Source organism: Psammomys obesus, unplaced genomic scaffold (genome assembly GCF_907164565.1).
Source record: "Psammomys obesus unplaced genomic scaffold, mPsaObe1.curated_primary_1811, whole genome shotgun sequence".
NCBI lineage: Eukaryota > Metazoa > Chordata > Mammalia > Rodentia > Muridae > Psammomys > Psammomys obesus.
This window is the reverse complement of record NW_026585895.1, coordinates 11,555,264-11,579,883: the sequence shown is the minus strand read 5'-3', so window position 1 is coordinate 11,579,883 and position 24,620 is coordinate 11,555,264.

Below are 24,620 nucleotides of genomic sequence, written 5' to 3'. Positions count from 1 at the left end.
GCTGTGGGTTGAATCTTATCCCATGAAACAGTGAAACACATTATCTGGGCTTTTGGTTTGTGACATCCAGACTACAACCACCTGTTTCACAAGAAAGAACTGAAAACTGTAACAAGAACTCAGAAAGATAAAGGCATGGTATTTTATAGTAACTATGACTCAAGGAAACATAGATGCCAAGGAAATACTACTTACTATAACCATACACAAAGATGACAGCATTGGGGGCTGGGAGATAGCAGGTTAAAGCACTGTGCAAGCCTGAGGACCTGAGTTCAAATCCCAAACACCCGATTCGAAATTTCAGTGTAGTGGGTGGTGATGGCGCACGCCTTTGATCCCAGCACTCAGGGAGGCAGAGGCAGGAAGATCTCTGTGAGTGTGAGGCCAGCCTGGTCTACCGACCAAGTTCCAGGACAGCCAAGACTACACAGAGAAACCCTGTCTCAACAAAAAACAAACAAGCTCAGTGTGACTGCCCATGTCACCTCGACATTGGGGACGCAGAGGCAGGAGAATTGTTTGGGCTTGTTATAAACCAGCCTCGCTCCAGGTTTAGTGAAAGGCCTTATATCTCAAGGACATAGGGTGGGCAGTGGTAAGAGCAGATTAGGATGTGCCTCTGTGGCTCCATGTGCCCTCCCCCAACACACACATATATACCATACACATATCCACACCCCCACACCCCCACACTCCCCACACACCCACACCGGTCCACATGCACAATATGATCATAGTATGCCCTGACATCTCTAGAAGAGGGTCTCACTGTTTCGATTATAATTTCTGTGGCCAAGCCATCAGGCCACTGTACTTTAGCTTATTTGTAAGAACTCAAAAATCTTGGCTCTCACTAGCAGAAAACAACTTAAAGGTCTTCAAAAGCAAGTGAATTTAATGGTTTGCTGAATTTAAAAAATATATATATATACTGTTTAATGGACTGGCAGAATGGCTCAGTGGGTAAAGGTGCTTGCTGACAAGATTGAAAAGCTGGGTTCAGCCCCTGGGATCCCCATGATAGAGGATGAGAAGCAACCCTGACAAGAATTCCTCTGTCCTCCACTTGGGGATTGTGGAAGTGGCAAACCCCCCCCCCCCCCCCGAGTAAATGAATACTGCCTTAGGACCCCATCTCTTGAGCTTGGAAAAGGAATCTAGTTGTCTTGAAACTGTTGCCCCGTGCAGTTTGCATTCTTTGGCAGATACGCCACCCAGTTACATTTTGGTTTTGGTTTGTAAGGGATGGAAAGTGAAGGTGCTGAAGGAGCTCTGAGAAAGGACCGCCTTCTGTCCAGCCAGCTCTGCTGTCGCAGAGGCCCAGGGCACTTCAAGGAGAACACAAACGAAACAAAAGCAGTTGAACTAGCTGGGCTGCAGGGGTCAGAGGTCGATGAGCCTGGGAGAAGGTAAGCAGCCAACAGAATGACCTCAGAGGGTCACTGACCTCGGAGAGCACGGGGACGAACCTCCGCATACTGATGCCTGTCGTGTTTGATTCCGCTCATTTCCTGGGTGACCACTGTGAGCATGTTAGGCCTATGAGCGAGAAAAGAAACATTTAACAGGGCTGGCTTGCTGTTAAGCCTAAGCCAAGCCTACATGCAAGACTGTGTGACTATCAATAATAATAATAATTTTTTAAAAACTTAATTTCTTGATAGCCTGAGGCAAGAGGGTTGTGCGTTTGAGGCCAGCCTCACTACTTTGAGACACCTTGTCTTAAAGAGACACAAAAATGTTACACTCCCTGAAACAACCATTTTGCCCATCAATTAATAAATGGATTGTGGGTTTTGGTTAAAAAACAACAACAACAAAAAAAAAAAAACAAAAACAAAAAACAAAAAAAACAAATAAAGTGCAGATATAGAATACAACATGGTGAACCTTAAAAACATTATGCAAATATAAAAAAGTTCATAAATTATATCATTAAGGTCCAGAATAGACAAACCTGCGGAGACAGATGATTAGTATTAGCTAGAGCTGGCGGTGGCTCTGAGGAGCTTAATTGGAACACATTTCCTGCTGGGATAATAAATATACTCGAGAATTAAACAACGGTGATGGTTATATAGCCCTGAGATTAAAACTGAACTTCTGCAGTTTGCACTCTTTAAAACAGTTAGCAGAGAAGCCGGGTATGGTGATGCACGCCTGTAACCCCAGCACTCCAGGAGGCAGAGGCGGGCGGATCTCTGTGAGCTGAAGGCCAGCCTGATCCACAAAGTGAGTCCAGGACACTTAGGGCTACACAGAGAAACTCTGTGTTGAAAAACCAAAAAATGAAAACAAACAAACAACAACAAAAGGTTAGCAGGGTTACTTTTTTTCTTTCCATTCTCTCCCTCCTTCCTTCCCTTTCTTTTTTATTTTCTCTCTCTTTTTTTTTTGACAAGATCTCAATTCTAACTCAGGCTGGCCTCAGATAGCCTACTTCAGCCTTCCCGGAGCTGGGATTACAGGCATCATCGGTCCCAGTTCATGACTTTTCTAGTACGTGAATTTACTACACTTAAACATGTTCCTTGTCTGGTTGTCTTCACCCTTGCTTTCATTCTTTTCTTCCTGGATGAGGTCATCCAGGCCCATAGCTCCTGTTGCTATGTCGATGACTAGACACAGTGCTCTGTCCTGAACCCTGGGTCAATGTGTTCAAATGTTACCAGTTTCCTGAGGCAAAGCCTACTTGAGGGACGACCAGTGAGGACAGAGGACAAGCACAGTCACAGACACAAGCGCAGAAAACAGACTCCGGCAGCTGGGAGGGGACTTGAAAACTCGTGGCCAAGCGGCAGGCTGGAATGGAGGTTTTCATATCCTAGGCTGTGAGCCAATTTGGTCCCACCCACATGTAAATTAGGCATTGAGTTAGGACCAAAAAGGTTGGCCAATTTGAATAGATGTGGGAAATTCTGACTGGTTGGTGGGTCAGAGGAGTGTGACTTGGCTTTTTTTTTTTCCTGTCCTGCCATTGGGCAGTACTTCCTTAAGAGAGACTGATGCTAAAGTAGACCGAGGGCTGTGAGGAACTGAGCAGAGGAGGCTGAAGCACAGACAAAGCAGAAGTTATTTTCCCTGTAAAGCTTAAAATAGAACGACTTTTGTCACGCCGGCGAACTCGGGCTTGTTTGGGAATCTGACTGTTACTTCTTGCCTCTCCTGATTTCCCCGAAGGTCAGAGAACTTGGCGCCAACCCCGCAGTGAGAAACTCTGGAATATTGTTTGGTCAGCGGGGCCTAGTGCAGGCGGCCAGAATAAATGACTGGCCTAATATAGACTTCATTTTTAAGAACCTTTACACAAAAAGGGCTCTGTCTTTCTTATTGCGGAAAAGCACCTCAACCGAAGGCCCTTTGAGGAGCTCCGAGCTTAGCGCAGGTTGCCACCGCGCTTGCAGGGACCGTAGATCACATCCTTTGCGTGCTTATTGCTTGTCCTTACCCTCCAGACATCTCTCATTAAAAACTTCACCCTTGCTTCTCTCAACCACCTTGCTTTTCATCATTGGGACCCCCCAGGAACCCTAAGGGTCACCACTAGCAAGGATCTGAACACCCCTTAAAGCTAGATGGGTTTGCTGTTGGACCAGCAGTGTCCTCTGCATCCCAGTGATTACGTCACTTACGGTGCCCGGTCCACAAAATGGATTCCACTGCTGGCTCATCATAGTCATCATTTTGTAAGTCTGATGGATTTTCGAAGAGTTCCTCCAAAGCTGCTGGCTATTTGAACCTTAAGTATCAATATGAGGCAGATGTGAACTGAGGAAGTCTGTCTCAGCCATTTTTCTATACCCCGGAGGAAATAAAATGTCAACAAAACAGGAAAGTAATCAATGTACTTATGAGCTTGGTGTGATGGTGTGCTTTTGGTCCCAGCACTCGGAAGGCAGAGACAGGTAGCTCTCTGTGAGTTCGAAGCCAGCCTAGTCTACAAAGGGAGTTCCAGGACAGACAGCGCTACACAGAGAAACCTTGCTTGAAAAACAAAACAACAACAACAAAATTGAAGTACTTATGAATTTGAAATTCTTTTCTCTAAAATCTGAAACCACACTATCTTTAACCTAGCTATACCAGCAGTTCTCACCTGTGGGTGGGGGACCCCTTTGGGGGTCAACTGATTCTTTTACAGGGGTCGCACACATACCAGATATCCTGCAGAACAGATATTTATATTACAATTTACAAAAGCAGCAAAATTAAAGGCTGGATTAAAATTAAAGAATGGCTCTGCGGTTAAGAGCACTGACTGCTCTTCCAAAGGACCTAGGTTCGATTCCCAGGACCTACATGGCAGCTCACAACTGTCTGTAACTCTTGTTTCAGGGGATCTGACACCCTCACACAACATACATGCAGATAAAACACCAATACACATAAAATTAAAAAAAATAGTAGCAAAATTGCAGTTATGAAGTAACAGTGGAAATAATTTTATGGTTGGAGGGTCTCCACACCATGAGGAACTGTATAAAAGGGTCACAGCATTAGGAAGGCGGAGAACCACCGAGCTATGCCTTTGACCTTCATAGAATTTTTTTAAAGATTTATTTCTTTTTATCTTATGCATATGAGTATTTTTAAATTTTTTTTTTTAATTTTTCATTTTATGTGCATTGGTGTTTTACCTGCAAGTATGTCTGGGTAAGGACGTCAGATGTTGGAGTGACAGACAGTTGTGAGCAGCCATGTGGGTGTTGGGAATTGAGCCCGGGTCCTCTGGAAGAGCACTCAGTGCTCTTAACCATTGAGCCATCTCTCCGGCCTCGCATTTTGCCTGCGAGTATGTAAGCGTACCACCTGTATGCCACACCTGCGGAGGCCAGAAGAGGGTCTCAGATCCCCTGGAACTGGAGATGCAGATAGTTATGAGCCACTTAGTGGATGCTGGGAACTCAACCTGGGCCTCTGCAAGGGCAGGGCGTACTCTTCTTGCTGAGCCATCTTTCCAGCCTCTTAAACTTCATAGATTCTTATGGAAAGTAATTAGGTAGTAACATCAAAAGAGCCAGAGATTATTGTCTGCAATTGTAGCAATAAGTAATTGATAACATAGTAATTGATAACACTGGTTGGGCATTCCTCTATGCCAAACTGCTCTGAGCCATTTGTGTACACTGACTCAACGCTGGATGATCTATATTAATTAATTAATTGCTTTTTGAGACAGGGTTTCTCTGTGTAGCTCTGGCTGTTTTGGAAATCACTCAGGAGACCAGGCTGGCCTCGAACTCAGAGACCTGCCTGCCTCTGCCTCTGGAGTTCCTGGGATTAAAGACACCCCCATCAGCCCTGGGTAATCTTGCTTTTCAGATGAGACAATGAGGCTGAGTTTCACTGAAGAAACACAGCAACTAGTTTGCCCTGGAGTGCATGTGACACCAGAAACCAGGGCACCTTCATTACCACCAATAGAGTTCCCGGCTAAAGGAGGTACAGCTCCACACTGTCACCCTTAATGGTTTGAGGAGCCCGTTAGGGTTTTAGGAACCTTGGCTCAGGCCAAACTAGGAGTTCTGGCTTGGACATTGAAAGAAATTTCAGGACAGGCCAATTCATGAAGCAAAGTTGGAACTCTTATTAAAGATATTTTAACATAGGCTCAAGCATGAGGATTGGGAGAAAAGGGGGGTGGGTGGGGGAAGTATGTGGGAGGAAACCAGGGAGAGGCAGGGCTCATTGTTTTGGCAATCTTCTTATAAGGGATTTGAAGTCGAAATCTTATCAATGGGTGGTTTCTGGGGGCACCTGATAGAACTGAAATCAATAAAGTAAGCGTCCAGCCCAATGGGTCCTAGTAAAGCAGGCGATCTTTCCAGGAAACAGCTCAGGTGATAGCTATTTTTTCTAACACGTCTGTGATGGAAAGGAGTGTTAACCATGCCAGAAGCCCGGACAGCGGATGCTGCTGGAGGTTTTGTTTCCTAGCTGGAGAGAAGCTTCAGACAGACCTGGGATGGGGGTGAGGGCTCCTCTCCCTCCTTGGGATCCCATAATTTCCCCATCTTTTTGTCCCACCTTGCTGGGACAAGCACCAGGCTGGCTTCATCTGTGGTCACACTTAACCCTTGAAGCCACTGCAGAAAGACTCGGGCTTACGGAGGTAAGTTGCCCGGTGTCACACAACCTAGGTGCTAAGAACAGACACAGTCAGACACTCTACCACTGAGCTGCTGCTCCTGAGAAGAGGACATGAGCCAGCTTTTCAACAAACTTACTAGCTCAGCACTGGGGGATTTTCAAATGCCCCGGGAGGTCCTCCGAGAAAGGAAACATTCTAGGATTAGGGCAGCAGCAGGGTCTGAAAAGACATGGTAGGCCTGGCAAACTTCATTCGGACAGAAAGCAAAGCACTACTGCTCAACACACTCACACACACATTCACACACCCTCACATATTTGCACGCACACACCTATTCATATACTCACACACTCACACATTCACACATATGCCTACATGCTCACATACACACAGAACACTTTTTTTTTTTTTTATGAGTGAAGCCATATTAAAGGTCACAGGAAACTGGCTGTCACAGCTTACATCTGTAATCCTAACACTTGGAGGCAGAGGAAAGCGGATTGCTGTAGGTTCAAGGCCAGTACGGGATACATAGCAAGATCGGTCTAGCCTGAGCTATAGAGAGACACCCTGTCTTAACAAACCAAAACAAAAGGAGCAAAGCTTCAAAACCTCCCAAATGCCCAAAGTTAGAGTAACGTGTGCAATGGAATAACAAGCGCAATGGCTGACAGTGCAAAGGAGAAAATAAATACCCGTCAGAACATACTGATAGAAACAGATGATTGGGCAAACAAATGAGCAGAAGAGACAGGATGGTTCTCCAGATTATGACCGCAGAAGGGACGAGATTGCTCCTGAAAGAAGGGTGCCACCGTAATGACTGCTGTGGGCAAAATCCATGCGTACATTTGAAAATTAGCAGTGACACTCCAGGGAGAAGCAGAAATACTGTGTGGCCTCAGAATAGCTACCCTAAAATATTAGTCACTCCTGCAGCTTCAACGTATGTCCAAGAACTGTTTGTTTGTTCTTATTTAGACTGTGTGTGAGCGTACACATACGGGCACAGATCTGTCATGCTGATATCATGTACCTCCAATGTGTTGCCAAGGGAAGGGCACTTTCCCTCTAGGTTATGGAAGCAAGGAAAGCCCGAGAAACTATGAGACCCAAGAAGAAAGAGGAAGGACACAACTGAATTTTTCGAGGTGTCCTGAATCGGAGTCTGAGACTGAAAGAAGGGTGTGAGCGGGAAGACTGGGGAGATCTAAGTAGTTAGTAGTTTCACATCATCCCAGCAGGCATCACACATTTATAATCCTAGCACTTAGGAGGTCCAGGTAAGAAAATCACAAGTTCGAGGCCAGCCTGAGCTACATAGCTACAAGGGCTAAGAACAGAACTTGTAGAAAGCCCTAGGTTTGACCCGCACACTGCAGAACAGCAACAAGTGCGATTTCACATCAGCGCAACCTCTAGGTGCTTAGAATGGAGCCCTGGCTATGCAGGATCCTAACATCAAGGGAAACCGAGGGAAAGTCTAAGAACACTCTTAGTGATGGTTTTGAGGAGGCTGCAGTGGGGATGGAAGTGGGGTATTGGGAGACAGAAGTTGGGAGCTGACATGTTAGTCAGCTTTCTAACTGCAGCAAGAGAGGAAAGATTCGGGTTGGAAGGGAATTCGAGAAAACAGGCAAGCTGGGTGTGGATGAGGGAGAGTGAGCAAGTAGACAAATCCAGCTAATGGTAAACCCAAGAAAATCAGAACTAAATATGGACATCAGGTCATAATGTGTCATTATTTGTACACTAGTTACACAGAATGCATCCCATGGACATCAGATATTAATAATAGAAAAAGCGAGCTATGAGGTAAGCAGAGAATTCCCGTGTTATTTTCTGTAAATTACTTTCTGTTCTGAAATAGTCTATTCATAAAAGAAGCTGTCCCATCTGTGTGAGGTAAACAGAGCACAGAGAACCTCTGATGATCACACAGGGCTGCCCTGGTTTGCTTTGGCTCCGAGGGACTTGGAGGGTGTCCAGAGAGAAGGCAGAGGAAGCACTTGGGGACAAAGGACAAGACGGGGGGCACATGACCATTCATAGAAAAGCAGGACAAGGAAAGGGCAGGACCACAGAGGAAAGATACCAAACAAATCCTTCTGCTTGTCTGACCCCTGCCCTGCCCTCCCCCCCCCCCGCCCCCCAGCTTCGTACCTCTCAGCCTGCTGTTTGTCACTGACACTTGTTCCCTTCTCGTGGGTCATGGGCTGAAGGATTGTGATAGATACTCTGTCCTTCCAGGTTCACGAGTCTTTTTCATCCTGACTCTGGCTTCCCTGGGGAGCCATGGAAGGGACAAGAGTCCTCAGAAGGAAGGAGAGTTCTTGGAGTCCTCAGGCCCTTAGGCCCTTATTCACCAGCACGCCCTTGGGTGAGCATGTCTCTATTAGAAACCACAGTCCAGCCAGCCAGCTTTGTCCTGCAGCTCTAATTGTCCTGCTTTTGCCCCACCATGGCTGAGGGATGCAGGGGCCAGCACTATTGGGTGTCGTTTTCCCTGAGCTTTGCTTTTGGTAAATTCTCCCATTATCAGCTTCTTGGTTACTTGATGAGAACATCGTCATCACTTCCCAGCTGGGATAGCAACTGTTCGCAAAGGCCTCTTACTATTTCTATTGTCTACCCTTGTTTTCTCATTTTTTGTTTTTTCTTCGTCCGGAGAACATAAACTCCAGGAGGGCAGAGATGTTGAAAACTTTGTTCACTGTGGTGGCTTGCCATAAATAGTTGTGAAACAGATGAGAGCCTTTTAATTATTATGTTTTGTACGGTTGTCACTAGCTGCATGTGGCACATGAAATGTGACTAGTGAGAACAAAAAAAATTTTTTTTTTGATGGAGTCTTATGATGTAGCCTAGGCTGGCCTCAAGTGACTGATTTTCCTGGTGCTGGGGATTCATGCATGCACCACCATGCCTGGCTTCAACTTATTTCTTCCTTCCTTCCTTCTTTCCTTTCTTTCACATTTTAGAGTTATTTATCTTATGCCTATGGGTGTTTTGCTTGCATGTGTGTCTGAGCACCACGTACAAGCCTGCTTGATGCCTGAAGAGGTCAGAAGACCGCATCAGACCTCCTGGAACTAGAGTCATGGACAGTTGTGAGATGTCATGAGGGTGTTGGAAATCGAACCTGGATCCTCTTGCCAGGGTTTCTCCATGTCCCCTGGCTGTCCTTGAACTTGCTTTGTAGACCAGGCTGACCTCGAACTCACAGAGATCCACCTGCCCCTCCCTCCCCACCACAACTGTTTAGATTAGAGGCCTGAGCCACCAGGCCCAGCTATAGCCAGTGCTCTTAACTGATGACTGGCTTCAATTTCTATATACAGAGCCTCTGTGCTAACGGTTACAGTGCCTGTCTGGAGCCACGTCTCCATTCTTAAGGCAACTGGCTCACTTTTAAAGCTGAGGCAGCGAAAGGAACTATCTGGTTCCAGTGGTTTCTGTTCTCTTTGTGAACTGGGATCCTCGGCTTTCTAACTTCTCTCTGGACAGGCAGATTTGAGAGGGTATGTCCTGCCTTTAAGCATTTCTATTTTAAATGACCGCACAGTCCCAGCGCGCTCACTAGGCCTTAAAAACCTGCAGCTCCTCAGATCTCATCCCGGCAGCGGCGTTGAAGCCTCCAGTGGCTGGCTGACCCTGCCTGGAAAGTCAACTTGGAAGAGAGGCAAATGTCCTAATCCTCTTCCAAACCACTCTAAGAAGGTTTATCCAGTGACCTGTAAAACCAAATTAGTAAAAGGGACACTTTAATTCCAGCTCGTTAGAGAGCTTCTAAAATCTTTAAGAAAGCCAACACAGCAGATTCCGTGCTGGGGGCGGGGGCGGGACGGGGCAAAGACGAGCCTCCCATTTTCAGAGGCGAAATAGCCTCGCTTTTCAATGGCTTTTCAATGGTAACGCTGCCTACAGACTTTGCTAGGGTCTTCTTAGGAATCCCAGCGAAGGTGGGAAACAAGCTTTGAGAACGGGACGGCAGCCCAACAAGGCCAAGGGATCCCCACTTCACCCCCTCACCACCACCACCACGCTGGGCCAAGGCCAGCGGCACTCTGGCCGAACTACAGGAGCCAATTCGCACTGTTCTTACAACATCTCCCTGGAGCTGGCCTATTGCGCAACACCAGGAAACGGTCCATATGAAACCTTGGCCCACAGAGCGTACATGTTCTGGTTTTTATTCTGCAGCTCTTTTATAATACGTGTTTTCCTTTCCCATAATGTCATCTGGAAGCAATTCCTCCCAACAGCTGGATCTGCTTTCCGAATTGGTAAACACGTAAAATGGAAGGCTGTGGAAGATGCGGAGACTCGGCAGACCTCCTCCCTGCCCGCTTGGCTCGCGTTCTGAGGCTTATCTGGGGTCCCCGAACAAGCCTCGTCAGAACTCTAGAGTGTCTTCAAACAGGCAACGTGCGTTACATTCCCTTCTTCAGAGGGTCAGCATGTTCTCCGGGGGAGACATTTTCTGAATGCCTTGCCGATAAAATTGATCAGATGCAGGCCAGGTCGCCAGCTGCCAAGATCTGCAGGCTCCATGTGGAGGCCAGCCCGACAGAAAGTTCCCAGCATTCCCTCGCCTCCCTGCGGCCAGCATCTCCGGGTCCCCTGGGATAGCTCCCCAAGAGCACAGCTTTCCCGTGCTGCTGTCACCAACGCCTGTCGAGAGAGGACCAGAGCCAGACTAAGCGCATCATTAAAGGGGGCCATCCCCCTAAATATGATCCTCAGGAACAAGTTTGCAAGCTGGACACCTGCCCGGTTAGGAAAAGGTGGAGCTCAAGAGCACAGCTGTCCGTCTGCCCCGTTCCCCCCCCCCTTCCTTCTTGGCTCGCTCTCCCCTCTGCCCCCGGGGACCAGGGGCTCACCAGCATGGCTAGTTCTGGTCCAGAGACTCCAAGGGCGTGTGTCAACCGGAATACCGGATAGAGGACAAAGTTCAGGCTCTGTATCTTCCACAGAAGAGTGAAATTCTTTTTTTCTGTAGACCAGGCTGGCCCCAAACTCAATAGAGATTCTCCTGTGTCTGCCTCCCGAGCGCTAGGATTAAAGGCTGGCGCCACCGCCCTCACCCCCCAGCTGAGTGCAATTCTTTCCATGGAAGTTTCCAACACGGGGGTGGGGGGAGGGGTGGGGGAAACAAGCTGAGCGCACGGTCCACCTCCAGAGGGAGCTTGGAAGTATGAACATCCACCCAGCTGCGGAAAAGCCCGCAACACAGGACTGATCCTCCTCTGCGCTGGTGGGAGAGGTTTCTTTCTCGAGCCACTCACCTTTTAGATGGCAGCTCCTCACTCGCCCCCCCCCACCCCCACACACATACAAAGGGGCTCTGCTTGTCTCCCTCTGGGGTCTAACCTCAGAGCTCTCTAGACAGAGATGTGTGATGGGTAACGTCAATCAAACTGACACAACCCACAATTACCTGGGAAGATGGCCTCAGGGAGGGATTGCCTAGGTTGGGCGGCCTGTGGGCATATCTCCTGGGATGGGGAGGGGGGGAGTGTTTCAGCTGAGTTGAAGTGGGAAGACGCACTCAGAATGAGGGCAGCAGCATTTCACAGGCTAGGTCCTGGGCCTTGTTATGGTGAAAAAAAGCTACCTTAGAGGGCTGGAGACTTAGAGGCTTAGCCCTTCTCTCTGTATATACTGCTCTTGCTGAGGACCAGCACCCAGGAGGATCTCAAAACCAGCTGTAATTCCAGCTCCAAGGGATCCAACTCCCTCTCCTGTCTCCTGTGCACCTATGTGCACAAACCAAACACATATACACAAATGAAAATATCATGAATTTTTAGCCAGGTCTTAGGGCGCAGGCCTTTAATCTCAGCACATGGCAAGCAGAGGCAGGCAGATCTCTGTGAGTTTGAGGTCAGCCTGGTCTGTGCGGCTGGTTTCCAGTCAATGAGGCTACATACACAGCAAGACCCTATCTCACAAAAAAGAAATCTTAGGAAAAATAATCAAGTAGAGCATGTTCATCTCTCTCCTCTTTATTAATGTGATGCCTTATTTCCAGCTTGGCTTCTGAGCTGTGACCTCGAACTGTGATCCAAAATAAACCCTTTCTCCCCTAAGCTGCTTTTTGTTGGGAAATTTGTCAGCAAGAGAAATGAAACTGGACAGACGGGCAGTCCTTCCTGTTGTCAAAGGACCACGCTCAGCAGACGATCCTACGGGACGTGACTTCCCAGCTCTGCAGGACAAACCACAAGCATGCTTCCTCCTGGGAAGCTACATGGTTTACCCCTACATGGCGCATTTGCTCCGCCCATCTATCAAGTGGCCCCTCCCCTTCCTCCCTTCTCTGGCCTCTGGACATCCCGGAACAGAAGTTACCTCCCAAGTGTCGTTTCCCCCACCCTCCACACCCACACCCCCTCGCCAGATTTTAGTTCCCCAAACCCATGCTGAGTACCTCACTTGCAACTCCTGCTCTGGGGGACCTGACACCTTCTTCCAGCTTTCATGGGTGCCTGTACTTTAGTGCACACACATACATATATATAATTTTTAAATAATTTTAAAAGAGTGTTTGTGGAAATATTTAAGTGCTTCAGGAAACACCAACAAAAGATAAAGCAAGAAGGCCAAGATTGGTGGCTGAATCTTCCAATGAGAGAATGCAAATGGGTGCTCCTTTGCAGAAGTCTCTCCACGTTTTCGTATTAAGAAATAGTCTCAAAGATAAAAAATAAAAAAGAAAGAAAATGTTTCACCTGGGAGGCAGAGGCAGGTGGATCTCTGTGAGCTCGGTGCCAGCCTGGTCTACAGAGTGAGTTCTGGGATAGCCAGGGCTACACAGAGAAACCCTATCTTGGAAAACAAAACAAAAAATAGAGTTTCAACTATAATCTCATCACAAACTCCCACAGAGATCCAAACACACTCCTGTCTGTAAGCTTCTGTGGTAACTGAATTCTGCAGTTGGGTTTAGGCTGCTTAGTGACAGCTGAGTCAAGTTCCCTCTATTACAGTCACGCCCCAAGATCTCTGCACAGTCCCATCAACTGCCACCTCCGCTGACCTTCTCAGAGGACCATCCTCCAGGAACAACTGGGTGCTCCTCTTCCTGCCTGTGGAGGCAGGAGACTGTTCTTTCCGGGCCCCAGGGAAGGCTTCTTACCAGAAACGTTAAAGCCATGCCTGGCTCACACCTCCTCCCTCCCGGGTCTTGGCACCACCTCTCACTTCCACCCTAGTTTGGTCCGTGGCCTTGACCGAATGATCAGTCTCTCTGCTCTCTTCAGGCTTTTCTCTGCAGACGTCCTTCTGCTATGAGCTATATTAAATGTCTTATGTTTTAGGTATGTGAACTAGTCATCAATGGACAGAGGCTACAGATCGACATCTTCATGGATGCTCGTCAGTGATCACTTGAGGGTCCAGACAGAAGACACAGAAAGAGGCTGAAGAGGGCCAACGGAAGAACTCCAGAGGTACAAGATGTTCAAAAGCCAAATTGAGCAGCTTGCTGTGATAGCGAACTTGTACCTTGAACACTTGGAGGGCTGAGGCAGGAGAGTCCAGGCTACCCCAGGCTCATTTCTTTTTGTTTTTAAGCCAATTTTATAAATGTCGAAAAGGTTGGCCAGCCCTCACTAGAGTGCAAGTTCCTTGCAGGGATGAGCACATCTTATGTGTGTTATAGCTCAGTGTCTGACCTAGGGACATGGCATATGCCCAGATTTCCTAGATGCGGGCACTGATGAGCGTTAGAATGTTCCATCCTACCCTGTGTTTCCCTCGAAGGCTGAATTTTCTTTAAAGCAGAAATACGTTTCTTCTCTCAGGACACATACCTCAAGTAAACTATCTAATTTAGCTAACTATCTAATTTAGGAAGCAGTTTGAAAACAAAATCTGGATTAGGTCATGAGAATCACAGTGGTCCATATAGTGGGGATATACAATCGCTGGGTCCCCGGGAGGCTAAAAGTACAATGTGGAAAGGAAGTAGATGTTCTGCCCCAGAAATATAGCAAAAGAACTGATTTGAGGATTGAAGTCTCAGGAAAAAAAAGAGCCAAGGAAGGAGAAAGAGAAGGGGAGGTCCTTTCTGGGGTCCAGGGACCAGGAGCATTTAGATCTCACCTAAAGACCTAACGGCTCTGGGTTTGTGCTTTAGTTTGACCATGTTCCTGAGAACTTGCCGACAGGAAGGTGATAAGACCTGGGGAATCATTACTGAGCGCATCCAGAGGCGTTATGGCCTACTCCCGTTTGCAAAGAGAACGAGTCCCATTCTTTCTCCCCCAACCCCTTGGCATCAACTTCTACTGAGGTATGTTGTTGTCAAATCCGAGACGGGATGGAGTCAGAATTTTATAACCAATGAGAGTGAAATAAAAGGAAGTCTGTATCATTTTAACCAAAGCTCATGGCACCAGAGTTGGCCCCCTGGCCCATCCCTTGGCGTTGGTGTCTCAAGTGCTGGGGTCTAAGGGTTTGTTCAAGAAGATGGCTTTTGCTTAACTGTCATGTTTTGTGTGATGTAACATGCTCTTTATCATTGCAAGGGAAGAGGGACGCCGCAGGAGCTTTACAGTTATAAATGAGGAGTCTTGGGGAAACGACACTTTTGGAGTTGGCCTTGACCTTTTGAGGACCCAACGAATTTGTATACGTGAGAGCATGCACACGCATGCATGTGTGTTTTGGAGAGATGGCAGGAAGGGCAGCTTCCTGGCCTGTGCTTAATGGGCTGGTTCCCCTCTTGGGGTCTGACTTACCTGTCACATGAGTCTGTGGTGCTGGATTTACCCTTGTCCTTGAAGTGTGAGCCAAGGGTCTCCAGGCCCTTCACTCCTTTGAGATGTCAGGGTTGCCACTGCGTAGATTTGAAGATGGAGATGTAAAAGAAAGCGTTCCAGGTGCCCGGTGCCGTTTCTCTCTCTCCCCTTTCACCGAGAGAAAGCAGAAAGGATCATAGTGGAGCTTCCTGCCTGTGCACCTGAGCTGTGCACCATGCCTTCAGGTGTGCGTTCTGATGAACTTGGAGCAGCAGCAGCAGAGAGAGAATGAAATACAGAAACACCCAAGTCTGCCCAGGAGTGTCCGTGAGACGACGACGAGACGGGCTGATCACGTGCAAGGAAAATATCCCTAAAGATACAATCCCCCACCTAATGGCAAGCCCGTCTCCAGACTAATTTTCCCACAGTGTCACTTACGCTGGGTCCGTGACCTGCTCAAAGCCCTCCCAGAGTTCTCTCATTGCCTATAGAGGAAAAGCTGTACTCTTCCCTGGCATTATAAACCTATCTGGGCATTGCCAAACCCAGCTGTCAGCTCCCAAATGCCCAACTGCTAGACTTGCCCAGGGAAAAACAGATCAGATGTCTGCTCTCAAGAATGACATCTGCAGTCCTGGGGCATCCTGACAGCAAACTGAGACAGAGTGCAGAGGCAGGTTGAAGTGTAACTGAGACTTGCCAGGGGAAGGCAAGAGCAGGAGCTCAGGCAGCCCAGGATAGGGGCTGGTTACAGACTAGGAACCCATTGATCCCCAGTTTGGTTCTACAGTCAGCCAATCAAACACCTGGGGAGGTGAGGGTTAAAGTTGGGCCTCTTGGCCCCAGGAGTTGCCAGGTCTCCCAAGGAGTGGCGCCCTCTCCCCAGTTTTGTGGGCTTTGGGAGATAGGTGATGATTTGAATGAGAATGGCCTCTGTAGGCTCATATGTTTGAATGCTTGGTCCCCAGTTCGGTGGAACTATTTGGAAAGGTTTAGGGGGTGTGGCCTTGCTGTAGGAGGTGTGTCACTGGGGACTGGCTTTGAGGTTTCAAAAGCCTACTCCAGCCCAGACTCACTCTCCTTTTGCCTCCTGCCTCTGGGTCAGGATGTGAGCCCCCAGGTACTACTCCAGTGCCATACTCCCTGCCACAATGGTCACAGACTCTGACACTCTGTCACCGTGAGCCCCAACAAACTCCTTCTTCTGTAAGTCGCCTCAGCCGTAGCGTCTCTTCCTTGCAGTGGAAAAGTAGCTGAGGCAGGAGGGGCAGAAGTCCTTCTCTTTCATTTCTTCTCCTGGGGTCTCTGCAGTGGGCAGGGCTCTGGGAAAGAGCGTAGATTAGGAAAACGAAAAGAAAACCTGTGTTGTTGAATCCTGAGTACAAAAGTATATATAAGTGTGTATGTGTGTGTATATTCATATCCACCCATACCTACACTGCCCTACGCACGCACGCGCACGCGCACACGCACACGCACACACGCACACGCACACACACACGTGCACGCACGTGCGTGCACACACGCACACGCATACGCACAGGCATAACGCTGGCACGAGGCCTGCTGCATCTCTGACGTCACACAAGTGCCTGGGGGAGGGCTCTGTCCTCTGGGTTTCAGGCCTCCAGCTGCATAGGGTTAGCTTCCTCTTTCTGCCAGGCGTGCTCCCTTCTTCGCTCTGCCCTCCCCACAGGTGGGGTTCTTTCCCCTCGCTCTTCTTCTGACCACACTTCCTCTTCTGAGCCACTCCCCATGAATGTCGGTTGCCATCACCCAACTTCTCTTATCTAGCCGCCTGCCCTCCTTCCACGAAATCTCCCCATTTTACTTCCCGGGATGCAGTAATCCAGCGGTCTTGGAACCCTTCATGCAAGCCAGCCTCCTTGACCTCACCTTCGCCCCTCCTCCCACCCCTCTCTTAATCCTGTACAATGCTCCCTCGGTGTCCACAGAGATTGGTTCCAGCGGATACCAGAAATCCGCAGAGGTCCAAATCCCACATGTAAGATGGTGTTGGCATGCAACCGTAGCGCGTTGTATATACTTTAAATCACCTCTAAATTACCGGTAATGCGTTATGTAACGCATTGTAAATGCCCTGTCAGTAGGTGTCATATTGTATTTGAGGAAATAACGATGGGGAAGAAGAAAGTCTGTGTGTGTTTGGTGTAGGTCTAACCATAGGCCCATCAAGGAAGGCTGGAGAGTAACTGAAGCTCTACAAATTGGTAGGCCCTTGCAGCGGGGCATTCTTACACAGGGCTGTAGCCGCAGGGCTTCAGCTTAATGTTTGGCACCCGAAACCTCAAGTTCTGCTTTCAAAATTTTTCCCCCTGGGTGTTTCAGTTGGGGGTAACTCAAATCCATGGATCCAGACCCGGAAGCCTTGGAAGTGCTGTGTGGCCTCTCTATGCCTTCCCTTCCATCCTGTCGTTTCCTTCTTTGACACCTGATCCGAGCTCTGGAGTACACTCGGTGTTACCTGTGTTCCCTAAAAAGTGGTCCCTCTCAGGGACCTTTCAGCTGTCCCTACCCTCAGGGCTCTCCCAGGGCAAAGAGGAAAGCAATTTGACAAAAGCTAGAATAGGACTTAGGCTAGGCGGTAGGAGGACAGAGACCTGCCTAGCTCCAGAGCTCAGGAGCTGTCTACAAACAGGGCTGAAGGAACCCAGGCATGATCACAACTGCAATGAGCCTGAACGAGCAGCCCCAGGGGTGTGGCTGGAGAACTAACCAGCTGCCCATGGCTTCGGGAAAGACAAAGGCCTTGGCTTGCAATGTCTCCCTCAGCTCGCTCGACTCTTCCACTGCCTCTCTCCCTTGGAACAGCTGTGGTGCACATCAGTTCCACATCTTACATCGCTGTACTGCTCAGTCTGTGAGGCTTCACATAAACTTTACCTTTAACATTTATTTGTCTACAAAGTAAAAGCAACTAAACAAATATTGACTACTATCTCTTTCAAGGTCATAGATACAGATCTAACCACCAGCTTTATTAAATGAAATATCTGTGTACTTGAGAGCTAGTGAGTGAGGGGGTTTAGCTGGGCACAGTTTAAGGCTAACCTTGGCTATATAGCAAGTTTGAGTCAACAAGGGCTACCAAGACCTTGTCTCAAAAACCAAACACAAACTGAGGCTACTGGTGTAATTTACATCTTATAGCCACTGAAATAAGTACTCTGTCGTAATTTCAGTTTTGTCCTGTGTTTCAGAACTAAGTCTCTTCTGAGCCCATTTCAAGTGTTTCTGTGGGATCTGGGTGGGCTGATTGCCCCGCTGAGAAGCTTAAAGCTTAGGCCCCTGAGCCATTGTGTTAGTGTCTGTGTTAGTGTCGCCAGGCTGCAGGCCAGTCAGGCCATGTGAGAGATGCTTCAGATGTAAAATTGGTAGGATTCAGCAAAAGATGCACTGTGCTTAGAGAGTGGACTCTAGGGTGACTTGGAGAGTCTAGGATGCCAATGGAGCCATTCCCCAAAGACATAACGAATGAAGAGAAATTAAAGCATAGGGAAGCAAGCTTCCCTGAGCCTGTTAACTCAAAGGTACCAGAAGAACCCTGCCCGTGAAGGTGTCCAGGGGGACTTTGGTGAATGGGTCTGAAAGTGAGAAGAGGTCATTAGAGTGACCCACAATCGTTATAAGATCAATGACAAACAAAGGCAAACAATGGCCTTATGACGGGCCAACACCATGCCTTCTTACAGCCCTTTGGAAGGCATGACCATCACTCCATATTACACATGAAACCGAGCCACAGGGAGGTGTAGGAACTCATCCCAGATCATGAAAATATAGGTCATGGCACTCCACCCTACTTTGAACCTTTCAGTTTGGAAGATGGGATGGAATGGGAGGTAACTGATGCCTTGAGACAGGAGTCAAAGGTTAGGGATCACAGAAGGGACAATTCCCCAAGGAACATATAAGGTTTTCAGAGTTCATGGAGGAGAAGCAACCAGACAGGAAGGAGAAGGACCTGAGGAGATGTCTTGGGGAAGCTGGAAGGACGACAGCGCCATGACTCTGAGAGGCTACACTGGAGACCTTTTAGGCACACCAAGGTAAATTAGTGTGGCTCTTCCAGGGCGAAAGGATCGTGTCAGCCTACCTTGCTATCATCCCCAAGCTGGGTATCATTGCTACATCTGCCTGCCCAATGTCATCTTTGACTGAGAGTAGCTCAGGGTCAGTGACCCCACTGAGGACAGGGTCAGGGCAGTGAGTGTTAGGAGGGACAGGAGACAAATTTTTGAAGTTTAGCGGAAATGTGCCTTTCAAGTTGCTCAGCTGGAAGGAAATGAGGAAGAGAGTGCTGCCTGGAGCAGAGACAGTGTGTCAGCTCCCTCTTCCCCAAACTGAAAGAACCTCAGCCAGGGACCAGATGATTGAGGGAAAGGGACACTGGCCCCACCCCATTATCCACCTACTCATCCTGCCTTCCCAACCAGCCCGAATACCCTGTACCCCATCTCTCTGTTTCCTCAAGAAGTGGCATTTTTGTCAACCCTGGAGAAAGAAGGGAGCCAGGCAGGCAGTTTGCTCCGAAATAACGCTGTTGCCGTGTCGTGTGGCCTGGGATGTGATATCAGGCAACCAAAAGGCAGGCTGCCGAGGGTGTGGGGCACCCAGCACAGCCAGAGGGCATCCCTTTCTGAGCTGCCATCTAAGCCAAAGGTTCACAAACATGGCTCACCCTCGGAAAACTCTGCTTTGCCAAAGCAACACAGGCTTCTTGGAAAGCGTGTCTAAAGAAAAATTAAGACTGAGCTGTTAAGGCATGTACCGCTCTAGCAGCGAATCTGAATTATTTCCCCAGTGCTAATATTGGGTGTGTCACAACTGCCTGTAACTCCAATTCCAGGGGCTCCGATACCCTCTTCTGGCCTCCGTGGGCACTTATGTTCACACACACACACTCCCACATGCACTCACACACACCTCCCCCTAACAATAAAACAACATCTTTACCAATTCTTAAAAACACGACTCTTCCAGCTCACAGGCTACGTTCACTGCGGGTGCGCGCATGTGTGCTGACTTAGGTGGAAGGCAGGCTTGCCTCTCACGTTCACTTTACCACACACGCAGAAGATGAACTTCTCATAACGAACGCTTCCGAGGAAACAGCACACACCTGATGAGAACCAACATCACCAGGACCTGCCAAGGCGCTCCCCGTCCTGCCTTTCCCATGTGACGGGTTGGCTTTGTGAGTTCCCATTGTCACTTCCTGGATTAGTGGAGGAACCAACAGTTCATCCATACCTTAGTTGACTGGGTTGTATTTCCTCTTTCATCCATTGACATTTTAAGTTCTTCGGTTGGCTCCTAAGCAACCCTTAATGTCTAATTTGACCGACGTGTGTTTACTTTCCCACAGACTCACCTCACAGTCTCTTCAGTCACACTTCTCTGCAGCAAGGCAACATGGCAGCTCACTAGGAGACACCTGGCAGGAGTTATTTTTCGGTAACAGAGTTGAAGCTAAATAGACCCCGATGTCCTCTCAGTGTCTATGAGAATGACAGAAATAGGCCACTGAACCTTTTTAAAAATAGAATTGACACATTTCAGGAAAACACTTTTTTACCCCCTGCTGAGATGGCATACAGTACAAACTGAAGCAATCCTGAGAGGTAGAGCTTTAACAATTTTTTTTTTTTTTTTAGATTTATTTATGTTATGTGTCTGACTGCTTTGCATGAATGTGTCGTAAGTATGTGTGCCACAAGTGGGCCTGGCACCGCAGAAGCTTGGAAGAGGAAGTCAGACACTCTGGAGTAATGGGTAGCTGTGTGTCACCACGTGGTTGCTAGAAACTGGCCAAACCTCCGTCCTCTGCAAGAGCAAGTGCTCTCAACTCCTGAGCCATCTCTGCAGCCCCCAGAGGTAGAATTTAGAAACCTGGCATTAAATTCGAATGTTCCTTTTTTTTTTTTTTTTAATGATTTGTTTTTTATTTTATGTGCATTGGTGTTTTGCCTACATGAGAGTGTGGGTGTCAGGGTCCCTGGAGCTGCAGTGACCGACAGTTGGGAGCTGCCACTGGGTTCTGGGGATTGAATGTGAGTCCTCTGGGAGAGCAGCCAGTGCTCTTAACCACTGAGCCACCTCTCCAGCCCAAAATTCAAACATTCGTAACGCTAATGACTGACATACAGTGTCCCATGTGTGTCTTTGCTAAGAACAACCTATACAGCTGCCCGGACATCTGAGACATGAACAATTCTTCTTCGGCATTAACAGTCCCTGTGAGCCCCCACCCAGCCATTTTGGCGATGGCTTTGAGGAGAAAGAAAAGCCACATTGTCAACCGTTGGCAGTACTTGCTCTCTCGCCAAAGGCAGGCTGTTCCATCTCCCTTGGGTTTGCCTTCTTCTCATGAAGTTACAGCACAATCCAGCAGCTCAAGTTTGGGCAGTTATCAACACATGGCTGCATTACAAGGGACAAGACTACCACGCCACCTGCCAGGAGCATCATTCCATCTCTTCCAAGGACTTGGCTGATCATGGTTAGAGCAGCCCTACTGTGTTTTGCCCAAGGCTGCTTAAGTCCCAGTTCTGTTCTGTGGGAGGCCGTTTGTGACCTGATCCTGAGCAGGTCTTCGTTCAGTCCCATCCATATTATGGTGTGAGTCCATTCATATGTATGAGGGGGCGCTTACTTTGCCTGAGATTCTGCTGTGGGCTCTGGAATTAGTATCACGGTTCAAAGGGCGTTTCTGTTCAGATGGGAAGGGGTCCAGGCTGTGTGGTCAAAAACCAGCTTAGACAATATTTCAAACGTTCATTTTCAATGCTGATAACCACTCTTGGAAAATGACATGTGGGAATCTGTGACCAGGAAGGATGTTTCAAAGGCAATCGGTTCCACCTGAGACCTCAATGAGAAGGGGCCGATCAAGAAGATCCTGGACAAAACATTCTAGTTAAGTGAAAGAGCTTCAGCAAATGGCCCCAAGGTGGGGGAGACTTCAGCACCCTAAAGGAACAGAAAGAGGACCACTGTGGCATGGCGAAGAGGTGTAGAGATATAGGTGGCGTTCTGAGCTGTTTTTGGGGCTGCCCCTGACCTTGGAACTTTGTCTTTTTGGTTTCTAGATACCCTGGGTTCTGCCCACATCTCTTAGCCGGCAGTTCTTATGACTATTCCACTTTCAAGAGAGACACACCTACACGTGACTCAATGTCACATTATGATGGGAAAGCATGTTTGCACAGCAGCTCTTACTTTGCCGCACAGGGACCATCTTGACATGCTTTGCACTCAGACAGGGCAGATGTTGTGCCATTTTTACATTTGGGGAAACTGAAGGGCAGAAGGTTAAGCAAGTGCACGCAGTAACCATGCCAGCTGGTAGCTGGTCTGGAATGAAGCCTACAGTTTGTCATTCCCAGTGCCAGGCTCCTTCAGAAGTTCGAGTAAGGGCAGTCAGTATCATGGCTTCTTTCATGCCTTCTCTATCCTATATTTACCCCAGGGCCCGGGGACATCCCTGCTAAGGCAGTCTCTGCACACGCTGTAGCCCGTGTGGACCTTCAGGGGGGAGAAAGGTGTAAGGGGCTTCCAAAGCGGGGAGGGAAGCACGGAGCTTGGCTCCAGAATCTGAGGCTGTGAAGATGAAGGGAACGTTCCAGAAGGAGTCCGTTACACCTAGAGCCGGCTCCTTTATCTTTCGAAGACTTGGGTTTCTTGCCAAACTTCTGCAGAAACGAACCCGGAGGACCGCCACCTAGTGGCCTTCACCCTGAGAATCCACACTCATTTTTCCTGCGGTTCCTCCCGGTTGCCTTGCCGAGAAACCTGGGCCCATACTTTTTGCAGTTCACCAGGGTACACTCCAAGTGAACCAGTAATCCTGACGTGAAACACGACACCGTTCGAAGGTCAGGGGAAATGGGTGGATTTACTGTATCCTGGGTGTGGGGGAAGTCTATGACTCAAACGTTGTGTGTAAATCAAGGGCGTTTTGGACACCGGTCAATCCAGATTAGAAGGGTGACACCCTCTCGAATGAGTGCTAAGGGTCCCTAACCTGGGCTCTGAAGAGGAAATCACATGAAAACCAACTTGGCCGGTTGGGCAGCCAAAAAACAGGCTTTATTGTGCCTCCTAAAGTGAGACAGTTTTGGGACATGGTGATGCATACCCTATTCCCCTCTGGAGACTGGGGCAGGGGTGTGGCTTGGACCTCAGAGTCCTGAGGTCCAGAGCATCCTGGCAGCACAAAATGAGAAGGTTGAGGGGAGACAATTAAGTGTCTGTCACATGGCACAGAAACCCAGGCAAAGCCCAGCCTGACACTCAAATAAATGTTTCCTCACAAGAAATAAGACATCTAAATGCAGCAAAAGAACAATATTAACAAATTCAACAATCTTATTCAGAGATGATTTCCCCTCAAGGAAATCAGAAGGCTATGAGGAAATTCTTGTGAAATTGATCCTGGGTACGGGTTTGTCTGTGATATTAGGAATATGAGGAACATTTGAATATTGAGGAAAGATGTCACAACTTAGTGGAAAATCAGGGAGAAGGCATAGGCAAAATGTTGCTAAGTAGATCTCAAAAGTACGGAAGGAAATGTGTCAGCTTCTGCTTGCTCTCAGTAAAGGCCGGTGAGAGCCACACTAGACTTTCAACAAGCCAGAAGTTTGACACTGTGCGCTGTGGCAGGAGAGGCATTCTCTTCCTCATGACTGGGAACGAAGAACGGGACAATGTCTGAGGGAGGAATTTGGACATAGCAAAACCAGTATGTGTTGACCTTTTACCCAGCAATCCTAACTCAAGAGATCTACCCTGCAAGTGTGTGCACACAACATAAGACACCTTGGGGTCATTCATGACACACCGTTTGTCACAAGAAGATATTAGAAGCCACCTAGATGCTCAGTTTCCCAAGGTTTAACGAGGTAAAATGTTGAAGTGTTCCCATTGTGAAGGGCCACACAGCTGAAAAGGGGAAGATGAGTGAGTGTTTCTATGATATAGTAAGTGGAGAAAAATCGAAGTAATAAAGAGCTAAAGTAGCACCCAGTTTTTATATGAATAAAAGGCACACAGGAAAAATAAGCTAAAGCTCAAAAATGTCACGATGAAACCTACTTCTTCGTACAACAAATATAAACCAGTAAAAAAATAAAGAAATAAATAAGAGAAACTCAAAGGAATAAACCAAAAACTAATAAAAGAGGTTGCATGTATGGATTGGTAGGGATCTAGCCCGGAGGGAAGATGGAGGCTGGAAGGAAGACTACTGAGAACGCCTTTCAACGTACCTAACATCTAACGTAAAAGTTCTACGGATTTAAAGTCATTCTCTTATGGACTTAACAAAGTGATTTGTTTTTGTTTTTTTATATAAAATACATGTGTGGGTCTTCATGCAGATATTAGTATGTGATTGCGCATGTCCGTGGAGGCCAGTCACAGAGGATTCGCCCACCCTGGGATGGGCACTTACAGGCAGCTGTGAGCCTCTCAGCACGGGTGCTGGGAATTGAACTCATGTCCTCAACGAGGGCTACTGACTGCTGAGTCATCCTTCAGACCTCATATTCTAAGTTATTTAAAATGTAAAAAAAAAAAAAAAAAAAATCTAAAAAAGAAGGAAAGAAAGCCATAAAACCAAATGAAGACAGAAAAGATAAGGAATTTAATTGTACATGAAATTCATTATGGAACCACACAGGAGAAAAGCAGAACCTATAAACTTGAGAGTACAGCATCCTGTCTCCACACCTTCTGTGACATATACCCTA